This window comes from Lissotriton vulgaris, chromosome 8, assembly GCF_964263255.1.
Source record: "Lissotriton vulgaris chromosome 8, aLisVul1.2, whole genome shotgun sequence".
Lineage (NCBI taxonomy): Eukaryota > Metazoa > Chordata > Amphibia > Caudata > Salamandridae > Lissotriton > Lissotriton vulgaris.
In genome coordinates, this window is record NC_141696.1 from 487,003,631 (window position 1) to 487,019,742 (window position 16,112).

The window sequence follows — 16,112 nt, forward strand, 5'->3', positions numbered from 1 at the left end:
ATTCGTCACGCATCTGTGCCTTAAAAGTGGCGCATTGCTGGAGTTGTGTCGCAAGTGCGACGCAGCTCCAGCAATGCTCAGGGTTGCCCTATATTGTTAATGCTACGTCAATCCTTACGCCTGCTTCAAGCAGGTGCAGGGTTTTGACGCAACATGGCCCCAAAAGTGACTGAGTGAAATCTTGTAGATTTCACTCAGCCACTTTTGGGAGACGTTCCTGCACCGGAACGCCCCCCCCCCCCCCCTGCACAGGAACGCCTACATGTGGCGCAGGGCTTTACAACGTGACGCATCTCCTAGATGCGTCACGTTGTAAGTACCCCGCACCATGGCGCAGGATTTGCGCCACCGCTGCTTCACAAAAGTGATGGGACGGCGGCGTAAATGAGGCGCAAGGGGCTTATAAATATGCCCCACAGTTTTTGGGCACTTCACAGACCCTTACTATAGGACTGTGCCTCATGGTGGTGCTCGGCCTGGGATATCACAAACCCTCCTACCCAGACATTTATAATAAACAGTGCCCTCCAGGTGCCACTCACAAGGCCCTCCATTTCTCTGTGATGATTGCTGTCTGCAGTCTGTCGTGGTTTGCTGGGCCCTCACTGCTGGCCCTATGAGTGGCTCTGCTTTGCGCATGGACTAGCATTGAGGTGCGGCACTTCGGACATCTGCTCAGGCCTCCTGCGCCTTCAGACACTGGGTGCGAGCCACTTGGGAGAAGCGATCTCGTTTGAAAACACTCCGTGCGTGGCTAGGCCTCTCTTCGTCCTGTTCCCATGGTACCAGCATTCCCTGCAGAGGGCCTTGAATGACCTTGCCATTCTAGCGGTGGTCTTCGTTTCTGGGCACCGCTCTCCTGTCTTTGGTCTTGCCAGGTGGGATGCGTTGAGGTGACATGGAGACTGGGCCTTACGAAGTAAGCCACTTCTAACTTCTGCTGCTCTAGGCCCTTTTGCACTCAACCACGTTCCTAGATTACCTACCTTGTGGAACCATTTCTCACAGTGGCCCCTCTGTGTGCGAGCTACTGGGTCTTGGCCTTGAGAGTTGGGGGTGAATTGGCCATCCTCTGATGGCATATCACTGCACCCACCTGAGTGACCTATTAGCCGTGCTGGGCCCACCTACCTCTACCTGGGTCACTGCCTACTTTTGCGACGGACTGCACCATTGAGCTGTAGCTGCCTCCTATGTTCCAGTGCTCTACTTGGAGTTGGAGATTCCTCGTACTATCCATAGTGATGCCTGGCCATTGATCAGATTAAGCATCTACACTCTTTATCTACTGCGGAGAAAGGCCTTCATATCAAAGGGGCCAGCTGCTAGTGCTGCTGCGCTCTAGTGGCAAGTGGTGTGGGGCCTGGATGCCCTGAGATCTCGCTGTGATGGGAAGAGATGGGAAGAGATAGGCCCTCCTGTTCTGCTACGTCGCAGACCCGGATAGACTAATGCACTACTGGAACCACCAACGGGCTGCTAGGCTCTTCTCAGGGAGATACGTCCGTTTCTCCGTCCAGCGACCTCACCACTATCCTTCAAGCTATCGAGACGTCACAGGCTGTAGTGAAGATGAAAACCGGAGATGTGAGGGTGGATGTAGCACTAATTCACCAGGATCTTCAGAATGCCACTGCATGCATCACAGAACCGAATCTCAGATTTTCTCACTTGAGGATGCCATCTCCCCTGTCAAGGCTCAGGTCTCTACTTTGTACACTCGTACGGCACAGCTTCTTAAGATGCCGAAAAACGCTCCATGAGGAACAACGTGTGCATAATTGTCGTTCCTTAAGGTTGGGAGGGCATTGCACCCCAACTGGTGGCTGACTTTTTAGAGCACTGGATTAAATCCTGGATGCACTCTTAACATTTGTCCTCCTGGTTGTCAAAAGAAAGGGCACATCAAGCGCTTACTGCCAAACCTCTACCCAGAGCCTTCCACAGACCGATTGTCACTGGCATCCTTAATTACAGGGATAGGGATGCTATCCTTAGGGAGGCTCTGGAACAACGGGACCTCCAATGTGGTGACACTAAAGTTCTCCTTTTCCCAGACTATATCCGGGAGGTGCAACATCAACATTACTTCTACACGGAGGTCAAGCAAAAGCTCAGGGCCATGGGGCTTCAGTATCACTTGCTGTTTCCAGTTAGACTCTGTGTCATCCATGCCAAAAAATCACACTTTTTCGACAATTCAGAGTCGGCTTGGCAATGGCTTACTGGCAATGGCAATGGCTTACTGAGGACCATTTACTCTACAGCCCTGTTAACCTCCTTGTCAAGGTGACCTAAACCAAGCAGGCGATGCTCTCTTTCTCAGAGGAGACAGAGAACCTCTTGCTCACCTCCGCGATCCTCTTAGATGTGGTAACTCTTACCATTTCTACCTATTTCACATCCCGCTTCTGAAGGAGAGGGAACCGGATCTAGACAGGCCTCCAGACTCACCATCATCCACACCGGCAGCTTCCCATACGGACACTGATCTCTCTTGCAGCCCCTTCTTTGGAGGTGCTTTTCGCTCATCTGTTTGTATGTCTTTCTCACAGATGCTTCTATCAAACAGAATGGCAGCTAACATCTTCTCCCTTATTGAGATGGGGTTCTTCTCTTTGATGTTTCTACACTGTTGTGTATATTGTTTTTCTTGAGAACTTTTTTTCAGGGCCACAGATTCTTCTGGAGAGGTGTTTGGTGGGGTCTTACTTACAGGCTGTTGTTGTTTTAGTTATTTTATACATATTGTATGTATGTTTACTTTTCATTTTCCTTTTTAGGTTTTGACACACATGTTCACAATAGTGACGCCATTGATTCTCTAGTCATGACCTCTTGTGGTGCCTTATTGGCGCATTCCCTATTCAGCTGCTGTACCTTGACAGGCCCCTTCCTCACACTGTCCATTGCACATGATTACACCCGACCCTCTTAGTGATGACCTTTGTGAGTACTGTGTGGAATGTTAGTGGTCTCCTGGACCGCGTTAAGCCTGCTGCGGATCTCACCTTCACTCACCTCCATCTCCTTAAGGTTCTCTACTTCAAAAAACTCCTCTTATGGGGGATCGCTGCCCATTCCTAGCCCTTTAGGGGTATGATAGGGTCTTTCATGCGAGGTATGCCTGTGAGTCCCAGGGAGTTGCTATCCTGCTGCAGCATTCCTTTCCTCTCACTCTTTCCCACGAAACATGCAACCCGCAGGGCTGCCTTCTTGCCCTGACAGGAACCCTAGAGGGCCAGGTGATCACCTTAGTGTGCATTTCTCAACGTATGCCTCCGAGACCTCTCCAAACTCCTGTTGAACCTCCCACAGGGTCTTACATTGATAGGAAGCAACTTCAATGCAGTGCCCAACCCAGAGCTTGACACAACAGGGTCTCCCACTAACTCTAGAAGTTTCGGGGAGGGTCATCTCACAGACTGGACCGCCACTTTCTGCCTCGGCAATGCCTGGAGGACATGGCATCCGAGACTTCGCCAATTTACCCATACCCTAGCAGCCTATCACACTCACTCATGGATAGACCTCTACTTTTTACCCACTTCCGACTGTCAAGCGCTGCCCCAAATACTACCTCATTGAATTTTAGACTGTTCCCCTCTCCTCTTCATCCTGGACCTCCCACATCTAGCCAACGCCCTATGTGGCGTCTTAATACCTGGTATATCAAGGATAAGACATTTGTTCAAGCCCTTAGTGATGAACTTCAAGCTTACTTTCGCAGTAATGATGCATCAGTGGCGAAGTTTGGCACCTTATGAGCTGCTAGCAAGGTGACTATATTTGCTAGGAGGCGTATTAGGGCTCAGAAGTGTGCTTGTTCCTCTCATGTTTCCCAATTAGAAGCGTGGGCCCTTCATTTGGAAAGACGCCTCTCGTCTGATCCCAAGGAGAGCATCTCTCAACAACTCTGTCTCCTTCACAAAGAAATTCATCATTATGCCCTTGAAGTCTCCAAAAATCTTTGGGACGCCACAACTGCCCAGATCTACGGTTTGGGGGGGGGGGGGCAAAAATGAGAAACTGTTACATTGGTTGGCCTCCCATCAGCGGGTGAATAGAATCCTACCCAAAATTATTGATGAAAGTGGTCGACCATGTCATTCTCTTCCTGAAATTGCACAAGCCTTCATCTATTGTTATATACTCCTGGTTTTGCTGGATCACTTCCTTGAAGAAGTCCCTCTTCCTCACATGTCTCCTGCTGAAACTCATATGCTTGTGAACCCTTTACAGCAGAGGAGTTTGGGGAGGCACTGTCTGGATTGGCACCAGGGAAAACTCCTGGACCAGATTATTATTATTATAATTAAGTTTCTAAAGCGCTCAGCTACTGTCTCCCCACCTCCTGTCTACAGAGAAGTGTGCCACACTGGCGCCTTTCCTCTGGAACTGACTTGGGCACTATATTGGTGATCCCCAAGACACAGCCTCCCTCCACATCATGTACAGACTACCGTCCAATATAACTCCTTAATGGAGATGTTAAAATCTTCGCTACCATGCTGGCTGCTCGGCTCAACCACATCCTCGCCATGTTGATCCACCAGGATCAATGCAGCTTTATGCCAACCCGAAGCACAAAGCACTGCCTCGATCGGCTCATCGATTTCCATATGCTTTAGCCCTCCTTTTTATTGACTTTGAAAAGGCCGTTTAAGTGGTGGAGTGGGGTTATCTACAATTAGAGCTGACCCGAGCTGGTATCGGACCTTGATTTTGTGGCATGGTTCGTGTTCTCTATTCCAATCCCACCACTTGAGCTCATATCAATGGTGTCCTCTCTGCAACTTTCCCCATAGGGCGAGGGACTAGACAGGGCTGTCCACTATCCCCCCCTCCTATTTGCACTTGAACCTTTGACTTAGCTCGTCTGTACAGACGTCCAGTTTAGGGGATGGAATTGGAGTGATGATTAGGAGGACAGCATAGCTCTGCACGCCGACAACGTCCTTCTATACCTTGTGGATTCCACCATGAGTAGTACCTGCTGTTTTTATCAGCTAAGAGGCTTAGAGACAGACTCAGGTCTTAAGATGAACCCCTCTAATTCTGTATTGGTCCCTCTGGCCTCATCTACAGATGAATATTCCTCTTCATCGGCTCAGCTTCAAATACTTAGGTATCTGGGTTCCTTTACATCCGGAAGGCATCTGGACCCTAAATCTCCAACCCCTAATCCTAAAGACCAAATCTGATCTTGTTAGGTGGCAATCCCTTCCCTTAAGTTTTTTGGGGCATATAGCTCTTCATAAAATGATGATTCTCCCATGGTCCCTAGAAATTTATCAGACTTTACCACTTCACCTGCAGCGGATGTGGTTTTGAAGTCTAGATGGGACGGCCACATTATTTTTGTGGCATGGGTCTTGACTCCATCTTGCTTTCATGCATTGTCAACGAGGTCCCTATGACAGTGGCCTGGGAATGACCAAAATGTATCTTTATTATTTGGCTCCTCACTTTCTTGTTATTCACGATTGGGGGATGGTCTGACTCAGCTTACAGACTAGAATTATTCCCGTTAGGTTTTCCTCGCCTACAGGCCCTGCTCTATGGTTCTCCCATCTCTACTGCCATGCCTCAAGTAAATAGAGTTGTGGTCTAGCCTGTAGAGCTGCACTTACGTATATGCAGTTGGACGGTAAGCTCACACAGCAGGCACCTCATCGGCATGGCATCTGCTTAAAGGAAGCGCCAATGCTTCACAACCTGGGATCTCATTGGCATCAGCCAATTGGGGGACTTCTGGGCCGGGCTCACATAAGCTCCTTCCAGGACCTTCAGTCCACCTATGCTCTTGCAAATACCCAATTCTATAAATATCTACAACTCCGACATGCTCTCCACACTCATGTCCTAGGAGCTGAAAACTTGCCCGAGTTTAGTCCCCTTGAAGGCAGACTCCTTATGGGAAACGGCTGCTGCAGAATCTCCCAAATTAATTGAACTTTGATAATCAATTCCCCCGGGAACGCTGCAACAGCTCAGACTTCAGTGGGAGGGTTGGTTGGGTTCCATTGAAGAAGAGGATTGTCAGGATGCTCTGAAGGCCCCTCTGGAGCTCACGATTTCCAACGGATTGCGGCTGGTTCAAACATATTATCTTTATTATGCTTACCTTTCCAAGACTCAAATGTATTGGGCGGGCCTCCGCCCTAACCCCTTGTGCCCCGATGTGGTGTGGATCCAGCTGATTTTTTATCACAAGGTATAGTCCTGCTCAGGGGTTCGGAATTACTGGACCATGGTGACCCGGGACCTGTTGGATGTCCTTGGGTGGAAGGTTCCTCTCTCCCCCTTGTTGATATTGCTTAGTGTGTTTGAGGGCTCTCGAGGCACAGAGAGCTGAGCGGTCATTCCTGTGTATGGCCCTCCTAGTTGCCAAGCGTGATATTGCTTCTCAATGGGTGCCCCTTGCTCCTCCCACCCGATGGGATGGTGGCGAGAGGTGGATTGGTGCAAGCAGCAGGAACTTGTGGTCTATGAGGCAAGGGGCTGCCCCCACTAACGTGGACAGGTTTGGAGGAAGTGGAAATTGAAACTGATGTAGAATTTCGGATGGTGTCTTTTATAGCTATGATGTACTGCTTGAGAATCCCCGATTTGTGCAGTTGCTGTCTCTACTGTATCATGATAAATGTGTACATTTTTCAATTTTATCACTTGTGGTTTAAAACTAATAAAATGTGTTTATAAAATATAAAAAAAACAAGCAATGTGAAAGTTAAAACATTAATTAACACCTTGAAAGGCGAGACCTATTGGCTTTGCCACTTCTTGTTATAAATTGGATTCAGAAGAGTCCCACCTACATCTAGGAGTTACCGAATCGGAAAGTTCTATACAGGCCCAGAGATCTAACTTGCAAATTGGAATGACTAGTGTCAGGAACTTGCATAACGTAGGTACTTCAAAGAGACTACCCAGCCTTAACCACCCTGTTGTATTAAGAGACAGTTGGCCCAATAACTATGTTCCATAATTTCAGGCTAACAGCAGAACTGATTCCTCCAAGTGGTTCCTCCTGAAACTGGACTCTTGCCTATGTGCACAGAATTTTAATGGAAGCTGATTTGATGCTGCAAACTCCATGCATATGTCCTAAAATGCTTTCTGTTACCTTATTTGAGTGTCAAGCAACTTACCCTTCCGGTAGGTCCTTACATACTCTACACGCTGGAGGTCATCATTCAAAGTAAGTTCATCCATGCAAAAGGCAAGTGTCCTAGTGAGTTTGACAAAGCCCTGTAGGTCAACATGTATTCTTACTTGGGCTGTCATGCATGTCTCCGTCACAAAGGCTTCCCAGACGGAAGCTATTCCAGTCTGCCTCCTACATGACTATCTTAATCAGATGATTTCCTTAAGTAATTCCTAGGAAGATCCTTTCATATGTCCATCTTGATCCTTTCCATTTTGTCATCTACCTTCAAGGATACCCAAGCTATTGGTTGCCAAAATGCTTTACCTGCAGCTTGTACCCTAAGGCCACAGCTCTTCTGAAAACCTTCTCAGGGGCACAAACTCATTGATCAACCAGTATTCTGTTAGGGACAGAATCTCAACAGAGCAAACATCTGGTGACCATCTCTGAACATGATTTTTAGAAAGGCATTGGTTATCCGCACAACTCGAGAGAAAACCACAGGTTCCAGCAGTCCATTTTACAGGTTTGGCAGTCTTGATTCAACAGGAACCCTTATGGACTCAACTACCCCTAGGCAACGGGCACTGACTATTTGGGTTGTGGAGCTCAGAAAAGGATAATTTCTTCTTTCTGTGTCCTAGATGGCCTTGCTTGGGACATCCTTGCTGTCTGAGCATCTCGGACACTCAAGAAATAAATCTTTTGAGTTAGGCTTTTGCCATTTTGATAGCTCTGGGAACCACTGAGACATTGAGGGTTCTGGCATGCTTTCACTTTGTCTACTATTGACCATGCCCAGTTTGTCCAAAATGGTTTGCTATCCAAAAATGTGTAAGCAATTGCCAGATTCCTATGACAAAATGTTGTACAATACCCAAAAGTCAATGCCTTCTTTCATGACATCCTAACCATCAAAATCTCTCTTCACTACATGCACTAAAATCTTTCATCAGACTCTCTAGCCATTCCACAGACATTTATAATTGATGTAAACAAAACAAAAAAAAGTCAAATCCATTAACACCATATTTGCTACTTGTACAGTATGTGATCTAGAAAACACATTTTACTCCATTCTGCTTTACAGAAAGATGTTTGCAGCAGGGCAATAATGGAGAAAACTATTTTGGAATCATAATGCATCAAATGTATTGTTTAAAAATAATGTATAAATGATTCAGATTTTAACAAATAAATCCTATTCAACAATTCATTAATGAAACGAAGGACAACAAACAGATTCTCAATATTTTTGCCGCGTGTGTGACAACAATAACACAGATCTGACAAAAAAAAGCGGTGGAAATACATTTAATCCACTCACTAACCCAGAAACAAGCATTGGCATAGCCAATAGGTCTTGGCAATGCCGGAGGTATTGGGCTAGTCAATTTGAATGTCTTTTAGCCATGTCTAGCAGCACATCTGCTGTTCAGCATGGCTGAAAGTCGGTGAAAGCCCAAAATCACAGGATATTGAGTTGACGCAGAGTCTCTTCGCCCCCATGTTGAGTTTATTGTCCTGCCCCACCTAACAAAGACGTGGTCTTTTTTAGGTGACTTTCAGCCATGCTAGACAACAGATGTTCCAATAGCTTGGGCATTGCCGAGATTTATTGACAATGCAAATGCTTGTTTGGTGTTGAAAGGGTCTTACTGAACAAACGCAGAAGTGATAGTGAGAAACAGTTGAGGAGCTTTAAAGTAAAGTGAGAATGTGGCACAATGGCAAGAGCTGCCGACAGGGGAATTGGGGAACCAGGTTCAAATCTTGGGGTCGGCTGAGCAGTTTGTGAATCTAGGCAAATCACTTAAGACTCCCTGGGTACGACAAAGAATGTGTTATTGTGTTGTGTAGATGGTGAGCAGTTAAAGTACTCCACAACCATAGGCTGGTCTTAGCACTATGGCAAGATGGAGGACGGAACAAGCACTCCAGTAGCATTGGATCGTGCAAAAAAAACCCTACAAAAATAAAATCAGCAGTGACTAGGGAGGTAGTGGAGAGACAGGTCAAGCAGGAGGGGATGGGGAGATAGGCAAGAAACTACAGGAGAGGGCAGACGGAAGCAACATTGAAGGGGGAAATAAAATACCTTATTTGAAAGAGGATCAGCATCAAAAATTAATGTGTCCTTGTCGAATGCAACTAGTGAGCGCTTAAAGCACTATAATACCATCTGCTTGTGTTCACAATATGGCAAAACAGAAGATAGAGCAGGTGCTCCAATACCATTGGATCATGCAAAAATAAAATAAATAAGTGGTGTTCATGTTTTAACAACTTTTTAAGAAATACATTTGCTTAGTACACATACATGCATTTTAGTGGTTTGTGTACAAAGGAGACAGACAGAAAACACAAGCGCTCCTCTGGAGTGCTTGAAAAAAAAGAAAAAATAGCTGTGTAAAACAAGAGCAATGTAAGGAGACAATTACTCGGTCCATGTGCTATGGGAGGGCCAAACACAAGAAGAGGGCATGACGCCTGTGTGCCATGGCGAAGGGCATCAAAGATAATGAGAGCAACGCTGAAGTTTACCAATACGAGGAGATGGGCAGCTTGTAAGCCTACAGAACACAACATGTGTCTTTGAGACAGTGCATGCGCTGTCTAGCTAAAACCTAAAAACAATAGATTGCCCTCAGGTGAAACCTACTAACTTTGTCAATGATTGTTGTGTTTAGAAACAAGGAGATTAAGTGATTTATCCATAACTACTAAGTGTGGAACTGAGCCGGAAATTAGGGAGATGATATGGCCTCCTTTTGTGAGAGGATGTGGTGTAAGGGCCAGAGCTGCCGGCTATGGAGCTCGTAAACCAGGTTGGAGTTTCGGCAGGTAGACGGGCAACCAAAAGCAAATGCGGGCTGCCACGGAGAAATCAAGGGAATTGCCTAAGTCTATGGTGTCCTCTTGAAAATTACTAGTGTGAATGTAAAGCGCTCCAATACCTTCGGGTGGTGTTGGTGCTATATAAAACTGCACAAAAAAATAAACTGGTGCTAATGTAGAGCCCTCCAATACCTTCAGGTGCTGTTGGTGCTATATAAAACTGCACAAAAACGGTGAAAAGCAAAGTCAGTGGAGGAGGGGATCTGTGCAACAGAGTTCAGCGGGGCAACCAGCGAAGGCAGGAGGTGGACTGGCAGGAGGTGGGCAGGCAACCAACAGCAAATGTGGGATTCGGCGGGGAGATCAAGTGATTTGGCTATAATCACAAAATGTAGAACTGAGGCAGAGTCTAGGGAGACAATGTGGCGTCCTCTTGGGAGAGGATTTGGCGAAAGCGTCACAGCTGCCAACTACGAACTGCGAAACCTGGTTTTAGTTTTGGCGTCAGCTTAACATCCATGATTCTGGGCAAATTACAATCTCCCCGTGCCTAAAAAAAATGAATATGACTTAGTGTAAGGGAACTGGGACTATTGTAAAGCACTTTGGGTAGTGTTGAAGCTAAATAAAACTGCACACAAAAAACTGAAAGAAGCACAGTGTTAGGCTGGTTAGTGAACATGAAGAAATTCATTGAATCAGCAACCACATTTAGAAGGACTACTTTTGCCATGGACATTGAAGAGCAGGGAGACCTTGATGACAAAGACTTAGCCTTGCTCCTTTGAAGAGAATTCAAGTTTATCAACAATGGAGCAAGGAAACACTTCACCAGTGAATGCGGAAAAAGTAAGAAAGTGTCCAGACGGGAGAAATTTGATGAAAAAGAGTCCCACGCTATGAAATGAGAAGCAACAAAGTGATACATGAACAGTTCGATTATTTAGTACAGGAGAAATGTGGCTATGCAATTCCAGTAGAAGACCACAGGTACCTTAAAACAGAGGCCTTCAAACTGCCGGGCGCGCCGCCCTGGGGATCTGTGGATGATTCCCGGGAGGGGACGAATGACTCTGCAATTACATGTAAAGGAAGATGGCCTGGAACTGTGGCCTTATTCATTTGCCGCTTTTCCGGGCTGTCTTCAGTTACACACATCCCTTGAAATGTGGAATAAAAAATTGGAACAGTGATTTGGAGTGACGTGCAGGGAGGTCACAGATTTTCAAAAAGTTGGCTAAAGAGAAAATAACTAAATAGTCTAAGTATTTTGTTTTTTCACTGCCAGCTAACAGCATATAAAACAATTAGAAAACATTAACTGGAAAAAAATCAAGTTAAACTAACCCTTGGTAAATTTACTCTTGAGTTATAAATCCTCAGTTGGCAAATAGAATCACTGCAGATGTCTGTGAGTCTGAAACCTGAGGAACACATAACTGAACCCTAGTTGACACTGTGGGAAATAGTGACCTTTGTAATGATAGTGCTGTGAGATCCCAGCCTGTGACAGAAATCACTTCAAACATGTAAGTTATTACTGCACCCTCGCATTGCACACAGTCTAACATAGATAGGCTGGTGCAAAATGATGCAGTGTTTGAAATAAAATCATGTTCCTACAAAATATAGTTTTTAGTAATAACTAATCAGACTGTACCTAATGCAAGCATTTTTATAAGTATCTCCATTATTGCAGAGCTCACCTCATAACACCCCTGCATTGCCGCTCAAAAAAAAATCTTTGTCACTATGAAGCATTAAGCAGGACCACTAGAATTATGTGGCAATAGGAACCCATTTCGCTTGGACCCTTGTTGCCCCACCCGCATCGGACCAGATACCGGTCATTCTCTTGCCTGCAGTCACCGAGAGGGCGCCAAACTACATTTCCGTAGTCTTTCGTGCCAGAAGGCTCTCAAGTAGCGGCCAGGGCTCCCGCAGCGCGGAGGTCCGTTTCACTTGGACACTTGTTGCTGTACCCGCATCGGACCAGATACTGGCCATTCTCTTGCCTGGCAGTCACCGGGAGGGCGACAAAGTACACTTTCCAGCGCTCCAAACAGTGCCAACGCCATCTTTCCCGCCTGGAGGCGCTCAAGTAGCAGCCAGGGCTCCCGGACGCGGGACGCAGGTGGTCGTGCCCGGGCCCGTCTGAGCCCATCAGAGGCCAAAGAGGCTGGGCTGGGCCAGGTTGTTGACATTTACACAGACGCTTGCTGAATCGAGACATTAGAGGGGGGGGGGAGATTTCATTAACAAAGCTGGAAAACTGCAATCCCAGTTTTGGGCCACAGTCGTCGCAGCTGCTGCATTTTTGGATGCCTTTCCGAAAGAGGCTGACATGGCGACCAACACACGTGAATAAAGCACGGGTCAGTGGATGAATCGGGGGAGCTCAATTTTACCCTGATACTTGCCTGCTATTACTCTGCCCGGCCCTGCGGTCTTCAAGGGAGGGGACTGCAATAGCCAGCATTCCAAGTGGCGCGTTCGCCGCCAACGTCATTTCCAACAAAGGAAGCAAGGCTGGGTTAATTATGTAAGAACTTCGATACTGGGACATTCTGCAATTTCGTAGTAAAGTGCTTTTTATATTTTTCTTTCCCACTGTCATTGACTTTGCACCTTTAACATGAGTAAGCGGAAATTAGGTACAGGACAGGGTGTTGTTGGGACACTTGACGCTTTTCTATGGAAGGCAGAGTCAGCACTTATCAATGAGATTAAACTCACAGAACGTAGACTATCTCTAGAGCCCTCGTCCTCTCGATTAAACTCCCTACTGCCCCTGTTCCTGCAAAACCTTCTACGTCAAGTGTCTTCTCCTCAAATGAGTCCAGTACAACACATAGAGACCGAGATAGAAATGGAAATATTTTCCTTTATATCTTCTAATTCAGAGTGTAGATCTGACAGGCCTACCGTAACCACTAGAAGTCAGAAAGCCAAATTAAGTGGAAACAATTGCACTGATACTCCACCTAAAAAAGGGAATAGTTGAGGACCCCAGAAAGAGTAAATCCGGACTAAAAATAAGTGGGCGGAAATCTAGATCTGCTATTAATGAAAGAGATCTTAATAAGGCCCCCCCCCCCAAGCGCTTCACATACTGTAATAGAGAGGATACCAGATTGTGTACAAGAGGAGGATTATTGGGGTAGATTAGAAACGCTGATATCAGTATTACTGGATCCAATATTGCTAAAATAACTATGTGATAAGCTAGATTAACTAAGCTGGAGGAGCTTGCTAATAGCAAACCCCCGGCCTCATCGGTTATCAGTCCAAATATAAGCCCTGATTCGATGTGTAAGGGGGAAATGGATAAGGGGGATGGCCAACCCGTAAGAACCTCTCTCAGTGGGCATGTGCATAATTTGATTACCTCTAATAATATTACCCCTAGTACAGCTAATGTCCCTATTTGGACTGGGCACCCACCTTCAAAAGTGGGTCACCCCTCATTAGCTCCCCAGGGACACTCCCATCGTATAGCTGAACTCGATGCAACTGGTGGACATACTGTTAACTTTGGAAGTGGCGTACCTAGTGCTACGATGAATTTGGAGGTCTTTAGATAGGTATATGAAACTGTCCTTGAAAGGTTTGGTAGCTCAATATCCTTTTGTCTCTACTTCTTAATGTAATTTATCTTTTCCACTGCAGCTGGTGCCTCCATCTATCACTTATCACTTATTTATGTATCTATCTAATAATTTTTTTACCCAGTTACCTATCATTTTATTTATCTATATATCGTCCCTTCTCTCATTCATCCTCTTTCCTCCTGCTTTCCCTGTTCATCCTTCTTTCTATCCTATCTTTCTCTCTTCTGATATTTTTGGGATAGTATGCAATACAGCTAATTTTTGTTATCATTCTAATATGTACTATTTTTTAAATGTTATACTTTGATTTAGTACCATTTGTGATTTTGTTATCTTTCTAACATGGATTCTATATTAGTGTTTATATTTTTCTAAATTTTTTCATTACTTATTGCTTACTTTACCCTGATGTATTGCATTTTATTATAATTGTATGAACTTTTACTTTTTAAAATATTAAAGATATTGAAAAGAAATGTGAGATACTATTTTTCCAGGAAACATGGGCCAAGAAAGTGTTTCACATAAATGGGTATAGGACGTACCACACTCTGGCAATAGATGGGTTGAGTGGAAGGCCTAAGGGCGGCCTATGTATTTACATATCGAGCAGTCTGAAAGTAAAGGAGATAACGATGTTTACTGATTAACTTTACTATCAAATGGTTTTAATCGATGTAGATGCGAAACACTGCATTGCTTTGGCTAATTTTTATAATAACATCCCTTCAGAAAAAGTTGTGGTTGTTGTAAACAAAATTGGCCAGGGATTTGAAGTCCGTCAGTAATAACAAAGTTAAAGATACAATGTTAATCCTGGCAGGGGATTTTAATTGTGCAATATTCACTAATGCTGACGACAATTCATGCTGTCTTTTAAATGAAGAAGGAGCAAGTACTTCTCATTTTCGGCACTCTGTGTTGGGAGAGCTGTTTAATGAAGTCATCTTCAGCCTTGATTTGGGTTTTGCAAATGAACTATGGCCAATAACTGCCTCCATACCCTGGACTTTTATTGGTAGGGGCCTATGTTCCCGCATCGACTATATATTAATGTCAAATAACCACAAGCATAGTCTTCACTCGTTTGGTGTTGCAGATAACTCTGAGTGATCATTTTCTCTTGTCTTTCAATTACATTATCAAGTAAATCTGTTAGACCTAATAAAAATGACCAGTTGTTAGAAAATATAGTCATGGGGAGAACAAATGGGTATTCTTTGTGTTGTTCAATGGTAGACCAAGACTGTGGTTGATAAATTTAAATCTGCTTTAGAGATATGCTTGAGCGAAACAGCCGCTCCAGACAGTATTTTAGCCTCCTTCCTGCTGATATCTAATGGAGTAAGAGAATCCTTTTTTACCTGGAAAAGTAGTAAGGCTCATTCACGTGGATGGTTTGACTCTAGGTGTACTTTAGCACATTCTAATGTAAAAAAACGAGCTACATAAGAGACCTAGAAACTTGATTGGAGTGAGACAGGCTAGAGAGACTATAGGCAAGCAATTAGGGATAGAAAAATTACTTTGAGAAATGAGGCCTGGGAGGCACTGCATATGGCCTCGATAGCGAAAGACAGTTCGGCCTTATGGAAGGCAGTTAGAGTACCTTTTTTGACCAATGAAACCGGTCCGTCTATCGAAATTGCCATTACCAAGGAAAAACGGATTAAATATTTTTCAAAAGTATATAATGGTGAGGGAAATTTTGACGTGATGGGCAAAAATGGTTAAGGGAAACATAACTCGGTCTCCTTATTTCATTATTCAGATTTGCAGTATACTTTAGATAAAGTGAATTGGGCACTTTCTGTAAGTCAGGGCAGTAAGGCCTCGGCTCCAGACGGGGTACCCTTAGACCTATTTAAGTCAAATACCTCTTTGTGGGGGCCAATTATTATTTAGGTAATCGCTGCTAGCTGCCTTACCCCTTTTTTACCCACTTGGGTAGAATCTACCATTGTGCCAAAAATGGTTAAGGGAAACATAACTCGATCTCCTTATTTCATTATTCAGATTTGCAGTATACTTTAGATGAAGTAAATTGGGCACTTTCTGTAAGTCAGGGCAGTAAGGCCTCGGCTCCAGACGGTGTACCCTAAGACCTATTTAAGTCAAATACCTCTTTGTGGGGGCCAATTATTATTTAGGTAATCGCTGCTAGCTGCCTTACCACTTTTTTACCCACTTGGGTAGAATCTACCATTGTGCCAATTTTTAAAAAGGAGGATCAACAGGATCCTGGATGTTATAGGCCTATCAAAAATAGCAGGTCGAATAATGATAGAATGTCTTCAGGATTGGCCGGAGGAGAATGCGGTCCTATCTGATCTACAATATGGCTTTCGTGCAGGTTTGGGGACGGTAGAGTAGAGTTTAAATCTATCAATCTTAGTGGGGAACTGCACAATGGCGAAGAAGGGGATGATGTTTTAGTGTTTTTGGACCTCACAGCCGCTTTGGACTCGGTCATCTGCAATAAACTCTAGCTAATATTAGAAGTTATGGGA